Raw genomic sequence first — 23,494 nt, 5'->3', positions numbered from 1 at the left:
CGTTGATATAGATTACAAATCTTTAAAGCCAAAGAAAGCACTGTTAACTTCTGCTTCTGTAACTAGTACTCAACATAGGTCAGATTTCTTTGCAGATTAAGAGTCATTTCAGTCTTAAGAAATGTTTTATGCTTTTTAGAATTAAGATTTCCATGACAAAGTTCAGTATCTCTTCAATCATACATATTCATACTCTCTTTCAACTGACTGAATGGTAGGCTCATCCATTTTCAGCTTTGCGTAGACATCACAAAGGCTATATAAATTTCCCTAATGCACTTACTATGAATTTAAAGCTATTAAGCTATAGGTGATGATGAGTGCCTTTCATTTCCATGTGACAATCTTGAAATGTATTATCTGGTCTATTGATTCTAAAATTGCTGGGCCAGTTTCCTTGGAGAGGTGCTAGTTTCCATGAGGGCAGCTGGGAATACGACTAGGGAAAACAAGTAAGATGTCTTCAGCCTATTTAATAACATTTCAGCAGAGGTAGAATATACAGATGGTATTGGTTTTACTAAGGATGTATGCAACTAAGACATCAAAACTCCAGCTGAGGAATTCAGTTTAATTTATCCTCAAGCAACTTCCTGAACTAGAACTTAAAAGAATTGGTTTATGATCTAGTTTTCCATAACTCCTATGTTTCCATCACTGGAGATTTCCTTATGGCAGCTTTTAAAAGAAATCCCATAAGTTTGGGAATAAAAAATACTATACTTTGATTCCTTAAATATAGTTTTATCTTTCAGTACTAAACTTTGTTGATTTTTCTGCGAGACTACACAAGACTGAAAGGAGTAGGGTTGTTAAGGAGGCTCTAAGTGTTTTCTAGGACAAAATGTTACCAAAGTTTAGATTCAGTATCAGGAAAAGTTTCTCAATAAAGTATATTACACAACTGGACACAGACATGAAGTGCAAGCACATTCATTCGCCTTGACCAGATAGTCAGAAATATAATGAAATGAACAGTCCTACACTTAAAAGAGGAACAACGAAATAAACACTATTACTTTGTAGAGCCAATTTCTAGGACTCTTTCATTCACAGAATACTAGAAGTAAGCCAAACATTTCTACAACTTGAAATAGTGGGGAAAAGAAAAAAAAAAAGAAAGAGAGGCAAGGGAAAAAACTAAATCAAATCCTGCTGTAAAAAACTGTTGCTTAGACTTCCTATACAAATACTTGGAGCTGGCTAGCCCAAGTGATCAACTACACTCCAGACTATGTAAAAAGACACTGTGAGACCCATCTGTAGTAAGAAGAAACTGCCAGACCAGCCTGGTCAACTCTACAATTTTCAGACACAGGCATAAACAGTTAAACAGTTTCCTCGCAGTAATTTTTGAGGAAGGAAGAGGTAAAATGAAAATGTGTTCTGTCTCTTTAATTTATAACCAAAAACCCAGTTTATTTTTACAGTACCTGAATCATCAGTACCCAGTACGTCAGAGTGAACATTTTGGTTAGTATCGCTTTCAGCTGCAGCCATGGTTTTTTGTGGGTTTTTTGTTTGTTTGTTTGTTTGTTTTTTCAATCGTTACTGAAACAAGAAGTACAGTACAACACATCTATATAACCACTGAGATTTTGAAATCAAACACAAGTTTAAGTTTCCCTTATGTTTAAATCACTGTTCTTGCAGTAAAATCTCTTACATTTTAGGCTTCTTTGGAACTATGCAGTAGCAGTATTGTGAGGGTACAAGAGTTGTTACATTACGAAATTTTTAATATATGAAAATTATAGCTGTGCTTCCTAACATAATACAGCAGCACCAGTAAATCACAACTCCAAGGAATTGCAGAGCCCTGTAATAAGAAAGTCACATTGTGCAGTTCCATCCTACTGTCTGTATTCCTTCCTATGATTACTAATGGAAACAACTAATAGTATTGTATATTTATATAATGAATATTTTAAATAATATTTGCAGTATTTCTATTTAACACAATAAACAAATAGTACCATACATGAATACTATATTAAACAGTATAATAGTATAAAGCGCTGCATTGGCTACCTGAATGCTGCAGAAGTATAAGGAAACCTTTCTACAGAAAATCATTTTCTTCAGATTACATTCTCTAGTTGTATGTTTTCCGTACTTTAAGTTTCACCAAGGAAGAAACAAGTACATTAACGGGCTCAATAGGCAGTAAAAGTATTATAATGGCACATTATATCTTCCAGATCTAACAAGATAACCATTAAAAATCACAGCATTTGTCCTTCTGTAAAACATATAGGCAGATTAAAATAACATCTTGAAAGGCCTTGAAGAATTTTTTTTAGTGAAACTTGTCTACAGGTTATATATTTCTCAAACTTTTCTTCATCTCCAGAACCATTCTCTTCTAGGGAAGAAGTCTTACTTTTAGACAAGCACATATGCAATATGGAAAAAAGAGTAAGATACAAAACAGCACTATATGACATTGTTTTGTCCTGAGTTATATCAACGAAAATTAGCAACCTCAGCAGGGCCCTGCAGTGGAAAATATTATCCAACCATGACAAGAGAGTTCAGCTCCCCTTTCTACTTAATGATAAAGATGATGGAACTGAAGAAGGACCTTGTCTTGAAGACACCTCTGCCTACTGCCTGTTCAGGACATTGCAGATCTCCAAGAAGTTCAAGGAGTGCGTGAAACATGAAGTAAAAATAGCGAAGTACGCACGGGCAACTTTTAAAAAGCTGTGTAAGTCTCTGAGCTGCATTTCAGCTGGGAGATTCATTCAGATGGAGGGGAGGAAGGCCACAGGGAATTTTAAATCTTTGAATATAGAGCAGATTGTCAGTCCGTTGCCAGTACCGAATTTAACATGCCATATCATAATTAGCTCTGATATCTGCATGGGTGTCTTTTCCTTTTAGAACTTCCTGAAGAGCTTTACCTCCCTCAGGCCTAGTCAGCCACCAAAGCTCAGGGCTATAGTGAGCTTGCAGCTCAAGGAAGCACTACATCATATTAAAATTAAGAACATGATTCTCTTTTCCTGAATTAGGGCTTCTGAGATTATTTAGTCTCTGTGGGACACAAGGCAGGACATCGCAAACACAAATACTGCTTTGCCAAAGTCAAATCAGGATTTGTGTCGGCTTTTGCCTGTCCCAAACCTACAAATATGAATTCCTGAGCACTCTTAAGATCCAAATTTGCACTTTAAAACTCTAATGTAGGGGCATCAATACAAAAAATAACTATGGAGAATCCTTTCATTGGCCCAGTTCTAAAAGTACTAGAGGAAGCATAAATCACCTTTTGCCCTCAGATCATTTTGCATACAGTACTCTTCATTGATATTCTCTCAGAATTCAGCATAGAAGAAATCAAAAGAACGTAACCTAAAAATGAACTAAGCCTGGATTAATTGCATAAGCTCCTGTCATCAGCAGGATCACAAAAATAAAAATCCAGACAGAAACTGATCTGAATTTTATGAACATGGCTCCTGGCCTTGTGAAACAATTGACTTAAGAAATTTTCAACACATTGAAAAAAATGAAGAACCAGTCATGCTTCAGAGTTTGGGCCCCATTTTGAGATAAAAGTTGCTCCAAAATACTTCTAGCGAGCATAGAAATCTTGTTTGGAACTATTGAATCTAACTAGGAACAAAAACCTCAATTCCAATTATAACTTGGTAATTAAAATAAAGAAACTTTTAATTAGAACCAAGCAATACTATTGCAATCAAATAATTTCACAAAAATTAGCTCTGCCTTAGAAGCTACTATATTCATGTTTCTAAAGCTCTTACTCTATATTAAGCACAAAGATTCAAAAACATATCGGCATCTAGAGGCTGAATATAAATACTGGTCTGATTTTAACATAGATATACCATTCATGTTATCCAAGGGAAGTAAAAGCAGAAAAAACTATACTTGCAAAATTATCAAGACAAGTTTTTGCATACTGGGTTGTCTTCCTGGGGAAACAGAGCAGATGCAAAATTTAACTAGTGTAATATTCAGATGCATGTGGAACATGGAAAATGTGATATGGCAACTTGTTTTGTTCATTTGTTGTTTTTTTATAGTTGTCTTGCCATTATTTCAAAGTTGATCCAGAATAACTCTGTTCTTCAGCATGACTTCTTTCAGAAGAAATTTCTGTACAGGAGCTTGTGCCATTCATTTCACTCTCTTCAGGCTCTCTGTGAGATCCCAAAATTGTCGGGTGTAGCTTCCATGTTGTAACAGATCTACCTACTGCCCTCCCACTTCCCTGCCAGTAATAATTAAAAAACCTCAACCCTCTCAACTTCCAAAAGCTTACAGGTTGCCAACCTGGTAAATATAGGCATGGATTTCAGAAATCTTAGAAAAAGAAGGACTGAATACGTAGACTCAGAAGCTGAGTTCCCTAGATGTTGGCCACAGATAGAAATACACACAACCAGGAGATTCCCCAAATGACATATGAAACAAGTATTTGATATTTACAACATAGTTTTCAGATCATCGAAATCTTTACAATTTTTACTATGCAAGTCTTGTAATTATTGCCCTATGATGATCAGTAGATGGATTTAACCACTCAAGTTTTCAAGTCCTGCTGCAAAGTTCTGTGCAGTTCTGCAGGCAGTGTGATATTCTGAATTAATTAGTTAATTGCATATCAGAAAATACTTTCCATGGATCTGTGAACATCATTTCAGATTGCTGTGACTCTCAGGTCATCTTCTTGGTTGTTCTTCTTCGGTCATGGAGGAGCAAAACAACAAAGAAGTTGTTTCTTTCTAAGTAGGACACATGTTGGGGAGGGCCACGCGGTGGGCAGATGTGGCTGTAGTAACCACAGATGAGTTCTCTAGAGAAGTTTTCCAGAGAAGTTTTCCACATGGTGCAAGCACAGTGCTACCCAGCTGACTACCCCAGGTCCCAGCCCTGCACGGCCAGAGGCACCAGGTGAGCAAACTACGGATTCCGGTGCGTGGTGTCACTCCTGCACTGGGCTAGAATGAGGACGTGACATTGTTCTGCACGAAAGCAAGCTAAGGCTGAGTTGCAGAAGAGTGTGAAACCAGAGTCTGCTTACAGTGAAATACTTCCTGGCTGTTTTTGTGATATTAAATTTGAGAAGACAACCAATTCATCCACATTAATAATAATATGTAGAGGGTTCACAAATCAGGAACTTTTCACATTGAGGCTTATTCTATTTATCACTAAAATTCATTGCAAGTGTAACACCAAAAAAGTCTAGAAATCTAGAAAGTGAATCATCAACAAATGCTACAACATAATGTTGACTAAACCAAAGTCTCTGTCTCCCTGGCAGGACCTTCTCTTCATTAAATAAGGAAAGAGATTATTTGCATAGCTCATTATTGCACACTGATTCATTTCATAAAATCCTTGCTGTTTGTACTTCCACTGAAGTGACTGAAAGAACACAATGAAATATATCCATAACCATCAGTTATTTTAAGAAAGAAAGGGTAAGAGAGGCAAAAGAAAGAGAACAAGAAATTAATGGAATAAAGGGGAAAAAACAGCTTTGGATGATACAAATGAAATCAGAAACTTTAATAGAACATAAAAGAACAAAGTTTTTGGTCCTATTTTCTGCACCAAAAAGCAGAATATTCTAACAACAGGGTATGGGGGCGGGTTATGAAAGAACGCTGGGTACATATAGGAGAAAAGTAGCTTTAATTCTCTTGGAAGAAAAATTATATATATGCAAATTCTATACAGCGATATATGTCTTTCATACTTTATTTATGAAATTCATATTAGCCAATCTGGAGATGATATTGTAATTGACCACTCTCATAAACTGCTCTTTGAATATTTGTATTTTAAGCCAACGTGTATTTTGCTTGGCAAAGTTAAAAATGTGCTATTTGAAAAACTGCCATATTGCATGCAAAAATGAAGTCTATTAGAAGGAAACAGAAGATAGCTCAGAATCTGTAATCCTTACACACAGAATTACAGGTTAGAGAGAGCAGGTAGGAAGCATCCTGCATTCACAGAGCACTTTCCGTTGGTGGCGGCACACTTTGTATCCTCCTGTTTTGAAAAGATAAGAACGTAGCCTCCCCATAATACATAAGTAGACATCATCTCTCAAATTGGTATTTCAAAACCACCTGTGTACCCTCAGATGAGGTGTAGTAGGTTTTTATGGTAGAAAAATGTCCTCATGACTATGACCGTCTTAAGAAAACAGAACTGTTTTTTCTTAAGAACAAGCCAATGTATTCCAGCTGATCATTTCAGAAGAGTTGTCAATGATATCTGCCTATTGTTCGTTCTCTTGCCACATAACACACCAGTCAAATATATATTTTGGCAGGACATTCACAAGGCAGGCAGAACTTCTGATCAGCTAATAGTCTTTGTTAAATTTACAGGGTGATATTGGTTAGATAGGATAGAATCTCTAAACCACATAAATAACTTTGGATAACAGAACCATATTGTTCTGTGCAAAAGCAAAGACAGCATTTCTACATTAGATAGACACTGAACCCAGTTTTGCAGAAATGCAGCATAGAGTGGGGTGTTCGCAGATGAAGTCATTGATGAACACATTTGCCCTGGAACTACATTCTGGAATGGCTGCTCTAGAATGAAATTATTACCTATCATACGCAATTCCAACAACATTCTTCCCAGGCCAAAAAGAGAAAAAAAAAAGAGAAAAGAAAATCTGAATGGAAAAAAATCCTCTGCTGCTGTCATTCCACTTTCAGAGGAAACATGCACAGTACAGTATGTTTTAACTGTTTTCAGCTTCTTGCAATACTTGTTAGAACTGAAGCGTCTAAGGAAGTAGAGCTGTAAATATTTTACAAATAACCAATCAATCCAAAACCTGGCAGAAAGGAAAACAGTGCAGATCTGTTCTGATAAAGCCTAAATGGTGGACTATTACTTAGCACTAATTCCCAGCCGCAGCATTCTACAAGCGCGCTGTATATCTATCTTGGCTAAATGAGAGTTGCTTGGTAGACCGGAGACTACATAAACCTTTGCATGGCTAAGAATAACTTCAGTGGTTGAAATGAAAGAAAATATTTGCTGTTGTGTGCAATACTTGTTTTCTTTTTTTTTTTTTTTTCCCCAAAGTATACACAAAAGCTATACAAAAAATTGTTCTAAGTACAGTAACACATGCATTACATTCTTCCTTTAATATGAAAAAAAATCTATTTGCAGGTTAAAATAAGTACTTTAGCATTCAATTATTATTTACATTTTCACTTCTTCCTTCAACTTAATGAAATGTTAAATGAAGATATCACAGTGTTAAAGGATCAGCAGAAAAACATCCTTACCTTTTTTAAAGATGGGGTGTGGTATTCTCTACTTTCACAGTCTTGCCCTCTCTGAAACGGGGATTTTCTTTAATACAAGGGATCAGAAATCAGGATACACTGCTAGGGACCAGTGGTTAGCATTCTCTCAGACTGCCTAGGCATAAAGGGGAAAGAAAGAATTTTAGTTTGCCTTTTCTAGGCTAGGCTAAGAGTATTCGTATGTTTTCCTTCTTTTGAAAGGCGCTTATAAGTTGAGCAACTCCTGCCTGCCACTTCTCTTGTAAATAGTTTAAGAAGTTTGCAGTCTAAAAAAAAAAACAAAAACACACCCAAAAAAAAAGAAAGAAAAAAAAGGTTTTGCAACCCGAGAGAATTTCATTAGCTTCAGATTGCCCTCTGAGACTTTCATACAAAATGGTCTTTCTTTACTCTTTTTAACTAGTTAAATAGCAACACTTTCTTATTTTTCCTTCCAAACAGCCACATCCTGCTGTTCTAAATTAATTATATCTCAAGAAAAATATGTCATTGTTTTTACTTTAGATTTGGCTGAAATAAAAATGCAGTATTTGACTCTAGTTTCTCAAAAGGAAAATCCAACAACTTCTAAAAATTAAAATGAGAGCTTATCGTAACTTTGATTTTCCTTCAAGTAGAGCATGTAAAAATGAGTTTTAACTATTCTTTTGGCAAAAAGCATGAAATGCTTTTTTTAATAAAAAACCCTTTATTACAAAAAATTCAACCTATAGTAACAGACTGGAAAGTAGGAAAAAATTAAACAGGTGAAAACAACTTGCAAAATTGCACTGAGCAACTGAATTAGTTTTTTAACTGACTTTCTTTGGTTTCACTAGTTTTTAGTTTTACATTGAAAAATTTAAAACTAATTTTGTATTTTGAACAAAACCATGATGTAAAAGTTTCCTCAAAAGTTTTTGACTCTTATTAGGGATTGTTATGCTTCATTTTGCATGTAACTAAAAGTAATTATCAGACAGGGATTTAGTAGCAACTATCCTATTCCCACACTCTAGCAGTTATTAAATGGTATTTACTATATTCATTCATCCTTATGCCCTCAGGCAGCTACAAATACGAGTATTTGGTTAGAGCAATGTAATTAGGATATCGGCAAAATCATGCTCCATTTGACAAGTGCCTTGTATGACCATTGGCAAGCAAACAGAACAGCTTGCAGGCATTAATTTGTGGGGTTATTAGCCCTGATATTCAGCTACTGCTGCAGTTTATGGACTATGTTGGCGGGAGCTCTCAGGCTGCCAGGACAGATAATCTAGATCAGCGCTGATCCTAGCAAATGCATCTAGAAGAAGACAAAGTCCATTTAAGCTGAGAAATGACAAATTAGTACTCACTTGACTCTGCACCACTCACAACATTCAGGATGTCTTCAAGGTGTGAATGGAATATGAAAAAGCAATATGAAAACATCCAGAGCTTGTCAGGCCAAATTTAAAAAAAAAAAAGAAAGGTAATCCTAATGCCTATCACAAACTGTGAAGGTCTCAAACTCCTGGTAGCTGTGTGTAACTGGCAACTCCAGATGTTAAAAATCTCATATATGCACATCAACCTCAAATCTAATTTTCACACATAGACTCAGCACTACCCTCTTGCTTACAGGCACAAGATGCAGTACAAAAATAGCACGTGCAATGCTTTGAGCATCGAAAGTTTGTGGCCTGCAACAGGACATCAGATCAATGTTGTTCTGGTAAAACAGGCAAGAATGTATTTAATTTTTCACCAAAAAGCACTCTCAGTAATCTATTATCAGGGCAAAGTTCTCCGTTAGTTCCTATCTGTAAGTCCTGCATGCAACCAGAAGCCATTTCAAGCACAGTCTCTCTGGCAGTCCCTGCCCTGCAGATGTGGTATTGTTAACTGGCAGAGCAGAAAACGTCTCTCAGTGGGACGTGACCGCAAATTTCACGTGTTCCCCTGCCCTTTCTGCACCTGACTGACTTATGCTAATGGCTGTGGCACAGCAGCCACCAGGAGTTCAATGCACCTGCGATAAAGAGCCTGCTGTAACCGAGAGATTTCAGGTCTATCACCTTGCGTGCATCCCAAGGGGAGCAGTAAATCTACCGGTAGCTGCCGTTATGGAGAGTCGATTTTTGTTCTGCTGATTAAGGTTTTGAAGCGTGTGAGCAATGGACCAACCTCTGAATTAGTTTATTGTTCTTGAAAATCAGAATCTAAAGGAGTTTGAACTCCTGGGTATAATACAGACTTCCATTGTTCAAGATGCAAGAAAAAGAAACGTAAAGCACGGTCAGTGTTGACTACTAAACTTAAGAAGCATACAAGGAGATGCTCTGGCAGTAATAAGCAAACAGAAAAGTTCTTCCTTCTATGTAATATCATTCTTTTTCTTCTCAGGGGAAGAATTAGAGACAGGTGGATAGGGAAACATTTCAATGAAAAGGAAATTCCTGCAGACAGGCCAGCGTGGAAGATTTAGACCTTGAAAGATTATTTCAGGAAACTATTCTATATCGTCCTTTTCCAACTCAGGCATAAAATTCAACACAGTATTAGAAATATTTATTTCCAGCATAGAAAACTAAGCAGATGCATACTCTGCATATACTCAAGAAAAATTACTGTACCCCACAGTAATAAGTAGCAGACAGAAGTTACGATACCAGGCCCAGCGCCCATGAAAATCTGACCAGAACGGAAATCAGGAAATAAAAAGTTGCTTCAATTTCTCAAGATTTTGTTGGAGCACAGAGAGCTCCATACTCTGCATTTTACCTTTTCACAATCTACGCTTTACCTCAAGACATAATAATAGTACAAAACTTTAGAACAGAGAAAGGTCATTAGAAAAGCAGGTCCCTGAAAATACCTACCCTAATGCTAGAGTTACAAGTGGTAAATTGATCAACTGGTCTATTTTCAGCTTCTCAGACAATAGTTGTTCTGTACATAGTCCACATGGTTGTTATTTCACCACGCAACACAAGACTGCTAGGCAATTAAGCATGGCAAACTATCAAATATTTGTCCACTATAGGACCCTGCTATATCTTTCCCCCCCGTCTGTTAAGTACCTGTTTTTCTAAGAGCATGTTTCAACTTCTCAGAATAGCTGAGTAACACTCCAAAAGGAAAATATTATGTTCAGTATCTCACAGGTAAATATAACCAGCGTTACTCCCAGAATACTTTTTTTTCATATGCAAAGAAAGCTTAAAGAAAAAAAAAAAAATCTGTTTCTCATCAGACAGAGAAAGCCAATATCAACAACTCCTGAAAAAAAGCAATAGACTGTAGAGATATCTTTCAGTTAAAATACTGAAAGCTGTGACTCAGTGTTTTGTATCATGAGCAAGAACATGATCCTTCTAGGAACTACATGGTTTCTTTAGAACATGGTAGATCATTCTGCACTAGAAACAGTGTTAGCACATTTAAAATACGTGATTCTCAAATTTAATTTAGTAACACCTATAATTTAAAGTATTTGGTACGCATATAAAAATATACAGAATATCAATAAAAAGACTTTTTTTTTTCCCCAGACTACTTACCTGACAAAAGCTTGCAATGAATTATTAGCCATGAAAAGTAATACAATTCAGAAAAGCACTTCTGGCATTGTCAGGCTTAGGAAACAAGCTAGTACTACGATACAAGCTGTTTTATTAACAAGTCATAGTATATTTTAACACAAAGGTTTAGTTTTTAAATTAAAAACAAAATCAAAAGAACCCTCAGGCATTTCTTTGGTGGCCACTAGTACATTTATTTCTCTGAGATGGTTCTGCGTTGCACATCATACAATTTCATTACTTTGGATTGTGTTCTCTGACAACGCATCACATAGTGTCCACAACTGCTCAAAGCGAAGAAAATAAATGATCTCTGGAGATCATATTAGATCATATTAGCATTTTATCATGGTGCCAAACTTGAGTTTGAGTCCCCAGCCCCTTCAGGGCTGGGTCCTGCAGGGAGCACAATCCCCAAACATGCACGCATATGCACGCATCTGTGTATATACACACGCACACAGAGCCATGGGATGGCAGGTTAAAGTTTATCTAGCGCTGCTTCCTCCCCAAAGTCTGAGGTTTGGACTGTTCAGGGGGAATGAATCCCCTCACTGCAATTACCAGGACTCATTAAGAGAAAAAAATAATACGCTAGCAGATACGATCTGACCTGCCCTTTCCTAGATTTCTGCAAGTTACAGAGTTTTTAACAAAATGTGTAAGAAAAGTAGCAGGGACAATTTTATTTCAAAAGGGGCTACCACCATGCTACTCAGTGCACCTCTCCTATCCATCCAAATACGGTAAGCAAATCAGGTTCTTGCTCCATGTGCAGAAAATAATACCCAAACATGGTGGGCAAAGTGTGTTCTCACTCCTCAGCCAAAATTAAATTCCTTATGTGCTTTCTTGAGAGATAAATAAGAAGCTATGCTGGTTCAGACCTAGCAATTAAAAGTAGTAAAAAAACCAGAAAATGTAAAAATCTTGGTTAGTAAATAATATCTCAAAAGGGAGCACGTGAGTCCTGGCATAAGAAAAGCTTTGGTAACAATCGTTTATCATTGACATGTATCGTGTCCTGGAACTCTAGGATATCACAAAGTATCATTTAATTCATACAACTGCAAGGTGTCTGAGGGAAAAACAAGTAGTAAAAATGTTCAGCTCCCAGTTTTCAATAGCGGTAGAGGCTCCCAGATCTCCTTACACAGTTATTCTCAGCCATGCCTTGCAAGGCAACCTCTTCCAAAGTGTAAATTCAAGTAAGAAAATTAAAGGAAAACAAAAGAAAAAAAACCCTGAGCTGACTATCAGCAGTATTCCACAAGCCCATACTTCCGAACAATACCTGCAAGGGCATGTAACAAGCTAGAAAGATGTAAAGGGTGTAAAGAAGACAGAGCCAGGCTTTTCTCAGTGACACCAAGTGACAGGACCTGAGGCAACGGCCACAGACTGAAACAGAGGAGATTCCCTTTGAACATCAGGAAACACTTTTTTACTTTGCAGGTGACCAAGCACTGGCACAGGTTGCCCAGGGAGGTTGTGGAATCTCCATCCTTGGAAATAATCAAAACCCAACTGGACAGAGTCCTGGACAACCAGCTCTAGGTGGCCCTGGTTGAGGTTGGACCAGATGACCTCCAGAGAGGCCTTCCAACCACAGCCATGCTGTGATTCTGTGAATATGAAAGAAAAGAAACCAAGAAAGTAATTTCCATGTGTGGGAAACAAAAATAGGAAAAGTTCCCTATTTTTTTTTAAAGTACAACCCTATTTATCACAAGCCAAACAATGACATGAATAAATAGGATAAAATTGGATTAACCTTGACAGACCTGCAGAACAATTTCTGTTGACATTGTAATTTTCCTGGGTCAGGCTGACACCATCAAAAAGTCATCTCTCCAGTCAAGGTTGTGTAGATAAAATTCAAATGAATGTAAAAGACTGAGTAAGAAGGAAGCTTTGATCTCCCAAACTGAAAGGCAGGAATAGTCTTCTCAGAAAGCTCTGCCAGGTCTTAATATGAAAAATGTAGATTTTGCAGGGCAACCGTCCCCCTGCACGCACACACTCTGTAGCTGTGTGCCCAGCTCACCTCTGCACTCCCTCACGTCGTTCCAGCACAGCGAGCGGCAGGGAAGGTTAATTATATTTGCACAGGCGAGCAGCAAAGCTGCACCTAAAGACACTGGGGGACATACAGATGGGTAAATGAGAGTCTTTGACCTGCATGGTATTACTGCTGATGAGGTATGGAAAAGGGAAAACTCACTTGGGCTTAGGGGAGCTTGATGGCATTGCAGTAGGAAAATGGGTGTACTTTTGCAATGCGCTGACACACAGCGGTGCTGTGGCATAGCCAGAGCATTCTGTAGTTTTGCCTTCACTGATGATGAACAGCAAGTAAATCAAAATAAAACTGTAGTTCTCCCAGAGTTTTAGAGCGTTAGAGAGAACTTCTCCATCAGACTATCTGATCCAGCTCTCCGATCATGCTTGGCTAGCCTCAACCTGCCCTAGCCATGGGGAGCTTGCTCAAGTGTGAATCAAAGTACACTTTTTTGCAGTGTTTAGTTATACTTACACTGGCAGAATTTAAGTGTAAAGTGGCAAGGAATAAATGAGAACCTGCCGTCAGAAGAGGTAGGGTGGGTTTTTTTCTTTTAAAACTACATACTATGTTCTTTCTCAAGGACCGCAAACATCTTTAATTAGAAATGCTTCTAATACACTCTGTAAGAGAAGAATGTGAAATATACTACTGTTTCTTCATTTCACTGTCAAGATCTATGTTTTTGATTCCCTGTTTATTGTACCAATTATAACCTCTAGTACCCAGAAAAAAACATGTTATTGCTTCCCTTGCAGTACCTTAAATGATAAGGCAGGTCATCAACTGTTGCAAGATTCTTTTATGATGGTAAAAATTCTCCAGTTATTTTCTGTCCATTTAAAGTGCAATTAAAAACACTGTTCTATGGTTACAAGTGTCATTCCTTACTACATACCCACTCTATTTCCAAACACAGCTAGAAAAATTATTTGCAATATTATGTGACCAGCTTCCATTCCTGTTATTTGATCTAAATTGAATTCTGCTACAGGCTGACTTAAATGAGGCTGTAAAGTTGCTTTGTGGAGTAGGATCCTGCTCTACGAGAGTAACAGTAAGAAAAAAAAAAACCAAACAAAAAAAACCAAACAAAAAACAACACCAAACCCCAAACTGTCAAAAGAACTTGAAAGAAAAAGAAAAAAGGAACAGAAAAGCCTGAGAAACTCCTTCTTGAGGAATGTCATATCACAAAGTGCACAGACAGCACAAGCCTCATGGAGTAATGATGCCTAACCCTAGCGTATATCCAAGGATAGAGGGGAAAAGGAGTTTCTTGAAACTATCTATCTCCTCAGTTTATGGAGAAATCACTAACAATTTGTTTCGGGTACTTGCTTGTGCAGAAATAAATTTGCCTGCTGCCTTGGAAGCTGCCTGAAAAAAGGCACTACATAAACATAAATCATTAATGAACCAAGTGACCTCATCCTTGGGTAACTAGAGAAGCATAAAAACAACATGCTGTATAGGTAGGAAGTCTTCTAGTCAGCAGTGCCACGCACCAGGAGGCAGCAAATACAAGAGCATCCATCCTGATGCCGTAGCAGATTCCTTTTGACAGGCTTTGTGTTTTTACCTCAACCACAACAGGTCATCGGTGGCAAAAAGCAGAAGCTTCTGAGGACAAACAAGTGCACGCTTCAATAATTAAGAGGGGGATCCCTGTCTCATCTCTTTGTTTCATCCAAGGCTTGCCTGAAGTGAAGCATTTGACAGAATGCTACTTTTAAGAACACAAAACCAGTCATTGCATCCAGGCTGGTAAATGATGCAAAGCTGTTAACACAGACCACCATGGTCCAACCTGTGGCTTGCAGCAACGTCCTGGGGAAGATGGGGACCAAACGCACAAAGAGAAACTCTGCTTAAGTAACCACCCAGCTCCTCCAGCCTCACAGAGTGACAGAAACTACCCCCACACGCAATGCACGAGGAGCAGTCCAGCTTTTGGGGGCTCTGCCCTTGCTTTTCAGCCCTCCTTCCTCACCTTCAACCCCTATGACTGCAGCTGCTCCAGCCCAACTCACTCCCCAGCCCATTGACATGGTGGTAGCATGGAAGACAGAGGAGGCAAAGGCTGCCAGGAAGAGGCAGGGGAGAGGGCAGCTGCTGGCACAAAGTCTGACAAGGAAAATGCCTCTCACACAGGGGTAAAGCTGCTGCTGCGTGAAATAAGGCGGGATCATAGGTCCGAAGTACCCAGATCCAGGTCCTGTGAGCTCAAGGTTGTGGCGTTTGACAGAAACATTTGCAGTCCCTGGTACAAAAAATTCAGTTCCTCCAAATTGTCCTGATAATTACAGGTTTCTTAATGGCATCATGAGGACAGCAGTTCTTTAAAGGGAATTTAAATGAGACAGGGTGGTGACTTTGCAGGAGCTTCCAATGGAGTTGTTCAACGCACAAGCATCACCATTGAGGGAAAACAAACAAAGGCAAAGATTTCTGTGAAAAAAGTGAAAAATAAAGGAGAGGTTTGTCTGGCTGGCTCCTCTGGCAGAGCAGAAGAGATGTTGTCTCTGGTAAAGTTAGTTGAATGAGCCAGTGCTTTGCTGGATGATTCTTTGGGGCCAGCAGCTCTGTGATTGACGTGCCTTTTTTTGTTTTCCCCTCTGTAGAGAGGAGTGACAGAGAGAGCACTTCACTGGCAGTGTCTTCCTGCTAACGTGAGGAGGAAACTCAGCTGAGTGTCATGCCAGCTGCATGCAATGATTTTAGCTGACAACTGGTCTAAGCTGCCTTTGCTGTACATGTAAGAACTTGTTTTCCAACTAGCTATATAAGCAACTCAAACATTGTATTTTCCCAGCTTGTTCCAGATAGTTTTTCAGCCTGTTCTAATACGACAGTTTGACCCTGAAACCGTGGTCAGTGGTTACTGCTAGCCCAGTATCTTTGTCCTGATAGATGTTTTTGCTTGCTGCCACGTGGCGATTCATATCTACCTCTCTCATACTGATGTCTCGTTGCTTAGGTGGTGGCAAATGGCACAGAAGGGTTTGTGCTTTTCCCCTCTCTTGTACTTTGTTATCTGGAAATTAAGAAGTGGGATTGCACAGAGACTTGGCAATCTTTCCCTGCAAGAAATCCATATGCAAAAAGCTATGTTGTCCAGACAGGATTAATATTACTTAGTGATAGTCAATAGTTCCATCCCCGAAGACTTTGTAACCTTCTAAATTTTCTCTCTCACATCTAAAAAGAGAGAAGGCAGAACACAGAGTGGTGAGGCACAATAGTTTCCCTAATTCTTTCCAGTTATCCTAAGGATATAAAATATGAGGTGAGCAAACCTCAAGAGACAGGAAGCAATGAGGGAAGGAAATAATTTGCTGTATGAAGATTTGACAGTCTTCTATCAAATGGAAGGATATATTGTTTCTTGCTTAGGACTTTCGGTGTTTGTTGTGTTAATATAATAAAGCGCCACATGTAGTGAAAGACAGAAATTGCATAGGTGTTTATGAAAAAACAGTTCTGTAAAACTATAATAAAATCAAAAGCCTCAAAAGAAATAAGAAAAATCACTTAAAAGGACTTGAGAGCACTAATAGTCTTAAGGTTCTGATTTGTGCATATTGTGACTCACGAGTTTACCCTCCTCTTGAAATGAGCCACACCGAGTACCATGGAACCATGGAATTTTTCTTTCAGTTCCGTGACACTTCCATGAAAAAAATATATAACTTTTCCAGAAAGCACATTAATATCTGTCCATTTGAAAAGGTAGAACTGCACCTTATCAGCAGCAAAGTGCCTGAGCCTCTTACCAGCAGTGATAAGTAATACCCAATGGAAAATATATAAGTGCATAAAAATATATATATATATATATACGCCCACTTAGGCACATACACACAATCGGTCTTCAGGTTTTTACAACATATTAAAGCAAGCTTCAGAATTCAAAGAATTTTTACTTGCCTTTCACAACTTAATTTAACCTGAAAATAAATACAAAGTCCTCAGCGTTAGCCAGCAGAATTAAATAAAACAGTTAATAGGGAAAGAGACCCTTTACACAGCTTGAAACTAAGTACTATCTATTTAAATATGAAATGACCACTTAAAAGAAATATCAGCTCTGTTAGAAATTCTGTCTTTTTTCCCCCTTCATCTAAGTAGGGGGCATATCTTGGAACATACTTGGAAAACGCCCATTTGGCATTTGTGCTTTTGTTGAATTAAACAACAGAATAAACAAAAAATAATTTAAAAAGCTGCTTCTCCCTCTGCCCCAAACTGTAAGGCCTTCCTGCTAGATCTTTTTTCATCTCAAGGAAATGCATGCTGAATTTTATATAGTTATTCAAAAAGTCATCTTTTGATAATTGTAACGGGCTACAACTCCAGTTCCTAGGAAAGATGAATGTGCGCTGCTTTTTCTTCACTTAAATAGCTCTGTCTCCCAGAAAAGTGAATCAATAGATGAGTATCTTTACTGTGCTTATTTTTTCAAATTGGAAAATGCATCTTTTGCAGAAGCTATTCCTACAAAAAGAAATATATATTAGATGTAAAAGCCCTTTTAAAAAGCAACTAGTTGTAAATTGAGTTATTCTTTATTTTAATAGGAATTTATTAATAGAATGTATATCATAGCATTTAATGGATTCTTATCAGATGCTTTTTCTAATAATTAATTTATCAGAAAAAAACCTCTGGATGAAGTTTGTTGTGAACACCACATATTCTATCAAGTCAGTGACATTTTAAAGCAGTTTAGATACCCCTTTTCAGGTATGGCTGGTTATGCAACCCATCACCACCTCCAGTGCGACAGACAGAAAATATATGTAGAGTGAAAGAAACGTAGCTGTGAAAGTACAGCATAGCAACAACAGTGCATGTTTGTCTTTGCTTTTTGTATTTTGGTACACTGAATAATTTTTCACTGATATTTTCGCTCACCTGGTAACCTCCATGTTTTCTCTCTCCAGGTGAAAAGAAGTACTGATTAGGAAGTCTTCCCATGTTATTTTTGAATTTCATAGGCTATGATTGCTCTAATTATATGGTTTGCATGTTTTTCTGGATAAGCATTAAGTCTTTTTGTAACTTTGAGAAGCATCCAACATGTTTTTGGAACTGCTCCTATCCCAGCAATAAGAAGTTGTGACAATCCTATTGATCAGTGCTATATTTCTCATACTTTTCTGCAACAACCTCAAAAGGGCATCTTTCCCAACAAGACAGTAGAAGTATGTCAACTGTCAGTAGCAGAGAGACTTAAATCCACTCACTTTCTCTCAGTGAGAAAGTGCCTAGAGCAGGAAAATGGGCAGAAATTTGAAAGAAAACTCATTCAAGTAGCATGCCCCGAAGGGAGATGAAAGGAGATGGGAACAAAGACTGTTGTGATGTTTCCGTGGACACTTGTGCCCTACCTAGCAGTTCCAGCAACGCAACAAACCAAGACCGCAGCTTCGCTGGAGCAGCAGGTTCTCCTGCTAGAGCTCAGAGACCCCAGCAAACCCCAGCATCAGCTCGGTCACAGGCTCCACCGTTACACGCCCAGGTCACATCTTGCAGGGTGTGACGTGGAACACAAAGCAGGATGCTTGCTGAAGAATCGGGCCCTCATTTAGTTGTTGTATCAGGATGCTTTTTGTGTAATTAAGCAGCAAGATAAATTTGTGCCAAACAACCGAAATATTTGAGTTTGTTTAAATGCTTATTGGATGTCTGTTTGTGTATTTGGATGAACCTGGGAAGAAGGGGTAGGGAAGAAGCTGGTTTAGTTTTTGTCTGTCTTTCTCATGATCTATTTTTAATTGGCAATAAATTAATCTTCCTCAAGTCAAGACTGCGTTGCCTGTAACAGTAATTGGTAAGGGATGTCCCTGTTTTTATCTTGACCCATAAGGTGGGTTTTTTTCACCTTAATTTCTCTCCTTGTCCTGTTGAGGAGGGGGAGTGAGAGAGCAGCTGGGTGGGCAGCTGGCCAAGGTCAACCCACCACTGTTTGTTATTGAAGGGCAAAACGTTCTTCACTGCCAAGGAAGTATTGGAAGTGTAGGTTTGGGTTTAGTTGTGTCTTTTTAAACCCAGAGACCCCAACTCTCTCTCACAAGACTTTCAGTGCACTGATCTAGTATTTCTATCTTCATTTTCCCCTTTTTCTGAGAGCAATGCAGGGATTATTCAGTGCTATCTTTTCTCTAGGTATGTATAGCAAAATGAAGGTGATATTTGGCACCAAAAAGGACCCGATTAGAAAGCATTTTTCCAGATGTTTAGAAATAGTTCAACAGTTTGGTATTTGTGATACTGGTATGTTGTCATATAAAAAAAAATAAAAATTGTTGCAATTACTTCCTGCATTGTTTCACCTCAGTATTTCAGTATATTGCCCAATGGCAAAGAAATATTTTCTCAGTGTTGCTGGAATGACTGAATCCTCACTATGCTACTAGGAATGTAGAAATCCAGCTGATGTAAGTAGTTTGATTTGAGAGAACTCTGTAGGAAATAAAAAGTTAGAGGAGTTGTTCAAACAAATGAGCAGGGAGGCAAAACTAAAGAGACCTGAATGCCAGCTACAGAAGCTGCCTGTATATACCAGCAACAGGAGACGGGGGGGTCTGCTGTGGGAAGAAATGCAGGTGAGCAAATAGAGTACCAGTGCTGATACCCCACTGCAAGCAGATGAATCATTTGGCTAAATTTGGGAATGTTCTTTTCAACATCTATTTTTAAATAAAATGTCTAAGAAGCTTTCACAAGCTTTTTGTATTCTCTATTTCAGTTTGCAAGAAGTACCAAAATACTACCGGAAATTTTGGTCCCAGAATATTGCTGCCAGGATCTCAGAATAGAATTCCCAAAAATTTTACAGGAAAGCATGGAGTGAATGTTTCCAGCTTGTTCCATCTTTGGTTTAGGTTTAATGATCCTCAATAACCGGTCTAGCATGCATGCCTAAGACAAATACAACTTCAAATCTTTAATAAGTCCATCTGCTCTTGATATTAAAAAAAAATTATTCCATAAACTGAAAAGAATGGATGTTGGAAAATACTCAAAGTGTTATCAAAAGAGCTTGAGAGGGAGAAAAGTTCATTTGTTTGAAACAAAAAAAACCCTATTTGAGAACTTCTAAGTTTCAACAGCAATACAGATAGTTTAAATAAAAGATATGCTGACAAATGAAAAATATATGGTCTTCCCTACCTGTCAGTGTGGCTGTTTTCCACTTAGAAGTAAAAGCCTAAGAATTTGACCACAGCTTACTGTACACTAAACCAGATACTATTGTTTGACATGGCAGGGAAAAAAAGCCAAATTCTTAGTTTACATAAGAAGCTCTATATATTCTTATTGACAAATGCTACTGCCTGTGTCATACTAAAATTAAAGATTATAGATTTGCATCCATCTAGCCTAATTTACTGCATTAATTTTCTTTGGAGTCAAGTTACATCACATTAGATTGTGTTACATTGTGTAAAATTGCAATAACATTTCCATGGTTTGGTTTGAATGGAACCAGTGGACTTGCTCTGGGCTAGTCATGGGCAGGAAAGGCACACTTTGCTTGTTGGTCTAACCAAAATCATCACACTTCCCTCTACCCAACATGACGGTACTAATCTTCATTTTTTACCATTCTTCTCTGGCATAATTTTTTCCCCATATTATTAGGGACTTACTGTTCAATCAATGATGCTAATATTTGTGATTAGTGGGCTTAAAAATGACAGATCTAGAAGGCTGGAATTCCTTTTTTCACAAAATGGACATGACACAGGTAGTGGCAGCAGGATCTGCCCTGCACTTAAGACATGTGGGAGTTTTCCACTTACAGCAACTCATTTCACAGTTCTTCTGTAACCTTCCTTCCTTCTGGACACTCTTGTGAGGAGTGCTGACTCCATACTGTAAAGCAATAATATGCAAACACTTGTCTTTCAAGATATGAACAAAACCAACAAATCACATCACACGGACTAAATGTATTATTGTGTCAAAAATATTGGGATGCAACTCTTCTGGGTAAGTGACAAGAAGGCCAAGAGCATCCTGGCTTGTATCAGAAATAGTGTGGCCAGCAGCACTAGGGAAGTGATCGTCCCCCTGTACTCGGCACTGGTGAGGTTGCACCTCGAGTGCTGTGTTCAGTTTTGGGCCCCTCGCTACAAGAAAGACATTGAGGTGCTGGAGCGTGTCCAAAGCTGGTGAAGAGTCTAGAACACAAGTCTTATGGGGAGCGGCTGAGGGAACTGGGGTTGTTTAGCTTGGAGAAGAGGAGGCTGAGCGGAGACCTTATCGCTCTCTACAACTACCTGAAAGGAAGTTGTGGCCAGGTGGGTGTTGGTCTCTTCTCCCAAGTAACAAGCGATAGGACAAGAGAAAATAGCCTCAAGTTGTGCCAGCGGAGGTTTAGATTGGATATTGGAACAGGCCGTCCAAGGAAGTGATTGAGTCACCATGCCTGGAGATATTACAAGATGCATAGTTGTGGTGCTTAGGGACATGGTTTAGTGGTGGACTTGGCAGTGCTAGGTTAACGGTTGGACTTGATGATCCTAAAAGTCTTTTCCAACTTAAACGATTCTATGATTCTATGATCTTCTAGAAAATAAGCAATTGGAGAGAGTGCAAGACTCTTCTTAAATTTAACAGGTCTTAGAGTAACTTGTACAGAAGCTTAATACATTTCTATAGAGCTCTGTTTCATGCTATTAAATTAATACATTTTTTCCTAGAAGAGGAGGATGCTTCACTGAATTACATTTTGATCAGAAAAGCAAGAGATTTCCCAATTATATTACAAAGGCAAAACTTTGTTGCCAGGTTTCCACTTGTATCTGCAAGAAAGATTCTCTGCTGTTTCTTCCTACAGAGGTCAAGCATTTCATTTTAGTCAAAGCCAATCATCACTGAATGTCCACAATGCTCTAAATTCATCTTTAGTGCTTGATTAAGGTGTTAATTTCCTCACAGAGAGTGAGCCTGCCATGGTTTAAGTATACCTGTAAAAACAGGGATTTATTCATAGAATACAAAGGTGAAACTCAACAAATGTTAACTTGGAGCATGTTAAGACTTCCGATTTGAAGAAAAATGGTGAAATGGCAGGAGTTCCAGGGACAGACACATCATCAGGTGACAAATCCCAACCTCTGCCCTGCGGCACTGAGAGCTGGGATTCAACAGCTAGACCTTCAGCCTTGTTTGCTAATTAAAATGGGACAAAATTTTCCCTTCTGATATGCACAGGGTGTATACACAAGTTACAAAGCTTTGAGGTTTTTCACTAATAACTCAACCTGAATCGAAAGAGAAGAGAAAGAAATGCAAATACGCAAGCACTGGTGTTAATGTACTCACAGCGTTCAGGCAGTGGCTGGGTTGAGCAAGTCCATTGCAGTAGTCTGATTTAGAGGTAATATGTGAAAGCATATGTTTATGCCTTAATAGCATGAGTGCTCAGTTTTTGCCTTTTGTTGGTTAAAAAAACCTTAAAAAATCCCTTATGTGCTTTCTGAAATTGATAGACAAGAGAAAGCATTCAAAATGTTCGCATATGCAAGGTACACAGCTGTACCTTCTAACTGAATGAGAAGTTACTCCCTTAGGTGTCTTTAATTAATAAATTGCACCCTCCTGCTTGTGTGGAATATCTTCTCTTGGCATGAAGTTATTAATGGAGACAGAACTTTGAAGAAGTGCATTAGAGAGCTTCCTTGCCCCTGGAGACTTGTCCCAAGAGATTACACCAATCAGACGCATTACAGAAGCAGTCAAGTACTCTCCAAATGTAACCTGCATCTTTCTGAAGAATTTAGCTGCAGCCAGATTATTTTAGCTTGAGTTCCTTGTGCCAGAAAAGCTTCGTCTCCTTGTCAGAATAAGCTACCTAATTTTGGAAAGTTCACCACAAAAACAAAGGGAATGTGTGAAACTGCAAAGGAGGTGTTATCACCTCTATTCAACAATAACAGGCTGTGATAGATTCTTTCTTGCCAAATTACTGTAGCTTCGCAAAGAATTTTAATTCAGAAGCAGCTATTTGGATCCTATGGGCAAGTAGGATTTAGAATTGTAAATTCATGAAACTCTGAACAAGTCTCAAATGTCAGCAAGCTACAAGGAAACGACTTCTCTTTGCTAAGGCTAGTCTTGTTGGACATATTTTATTGTTTTATCTTGTTAAAATGCAAAATATAGATGACTTTTAGAGTACAATGAGATAACTCTGAACAAGGCTGGTAATACAAGAGCAAATAGTTGCAACTCCTAAACCTAGGTTGTTACAATATAGGTCACTTATTACCTATTTTGACAAATGGTAATTGTTCAATCTTCTTTCCTACAGTGGGTCCATTCTCTTCTCCCTCACCAGCTGCTCACTTTGACCCTGGCAGACTTGATGTCTCCTGTCCTGGCTTCAGCTGAGATAGAGCTAATTTTCTTTCTAGTAGCCAGTATAGTGCTGTGGTTTGGCTTTAGTATGAGAATAATGTTGATAACACACTGATGTTTTTAGCTGTTGCTGGGTAGTTGTAGTGTCTACACTAAGTCAAGGACTTTTCAGCTTCCTGCAC

At 38.3% G+C, this 23,494-nt stretch overlaps 1 protein-coding gene across 9 annotated transcripts in view; it reads right to left on the bottom strand.

Annotated features, from left to right (window-relative positions):
• The window catches only part of CRACD (capping protein inhibiting regulator of actin dynamics), a 132,570-nt gene that overhangs the window by 66,475 nt on the left and 42,601 nt on the right, over window positions 1-23,494 (bottom strand). For 7 of the 9 annotated variants that reach the window (XM_054823168.1, XM_054823166.1, XM_054823164.1 and 4 more), the window contains one exon: window positions 7,308-7,443. The exons of 1 other annotated variant lie outside the window; for it this stretch is intronic. The gene's annotated coding sequence lies outside the window, so the exon portion shown is untranslated. Of the gene's footprint in view, window positions 1-7,307; window positions 7,444-20,749; window positions 20,823-23,494 lie in introns of those variants that run through there. One more of the 9 variants, XM_054823167.1, reaches the window with a different exon arrangement.

This window comes from Grus americana, chromosome 4 (genome assembly GCF_028858705.1).
Source record: "Grus americana isolate bGruAme1 chromosome 4, bGruAme1.mat, whole genome shotgun sequence".
Taxonomy (NCBI): domain Eukaryota; kingdom Metazoa; phylum Chordata; class Aves; order Gruiformes; family Gruidae; genus Grus; species Grus americana.
Note: the sequence above shows the minus strand (reverse complement) of the source record. Positions and strands in the feature narration are given on the sequence as shown.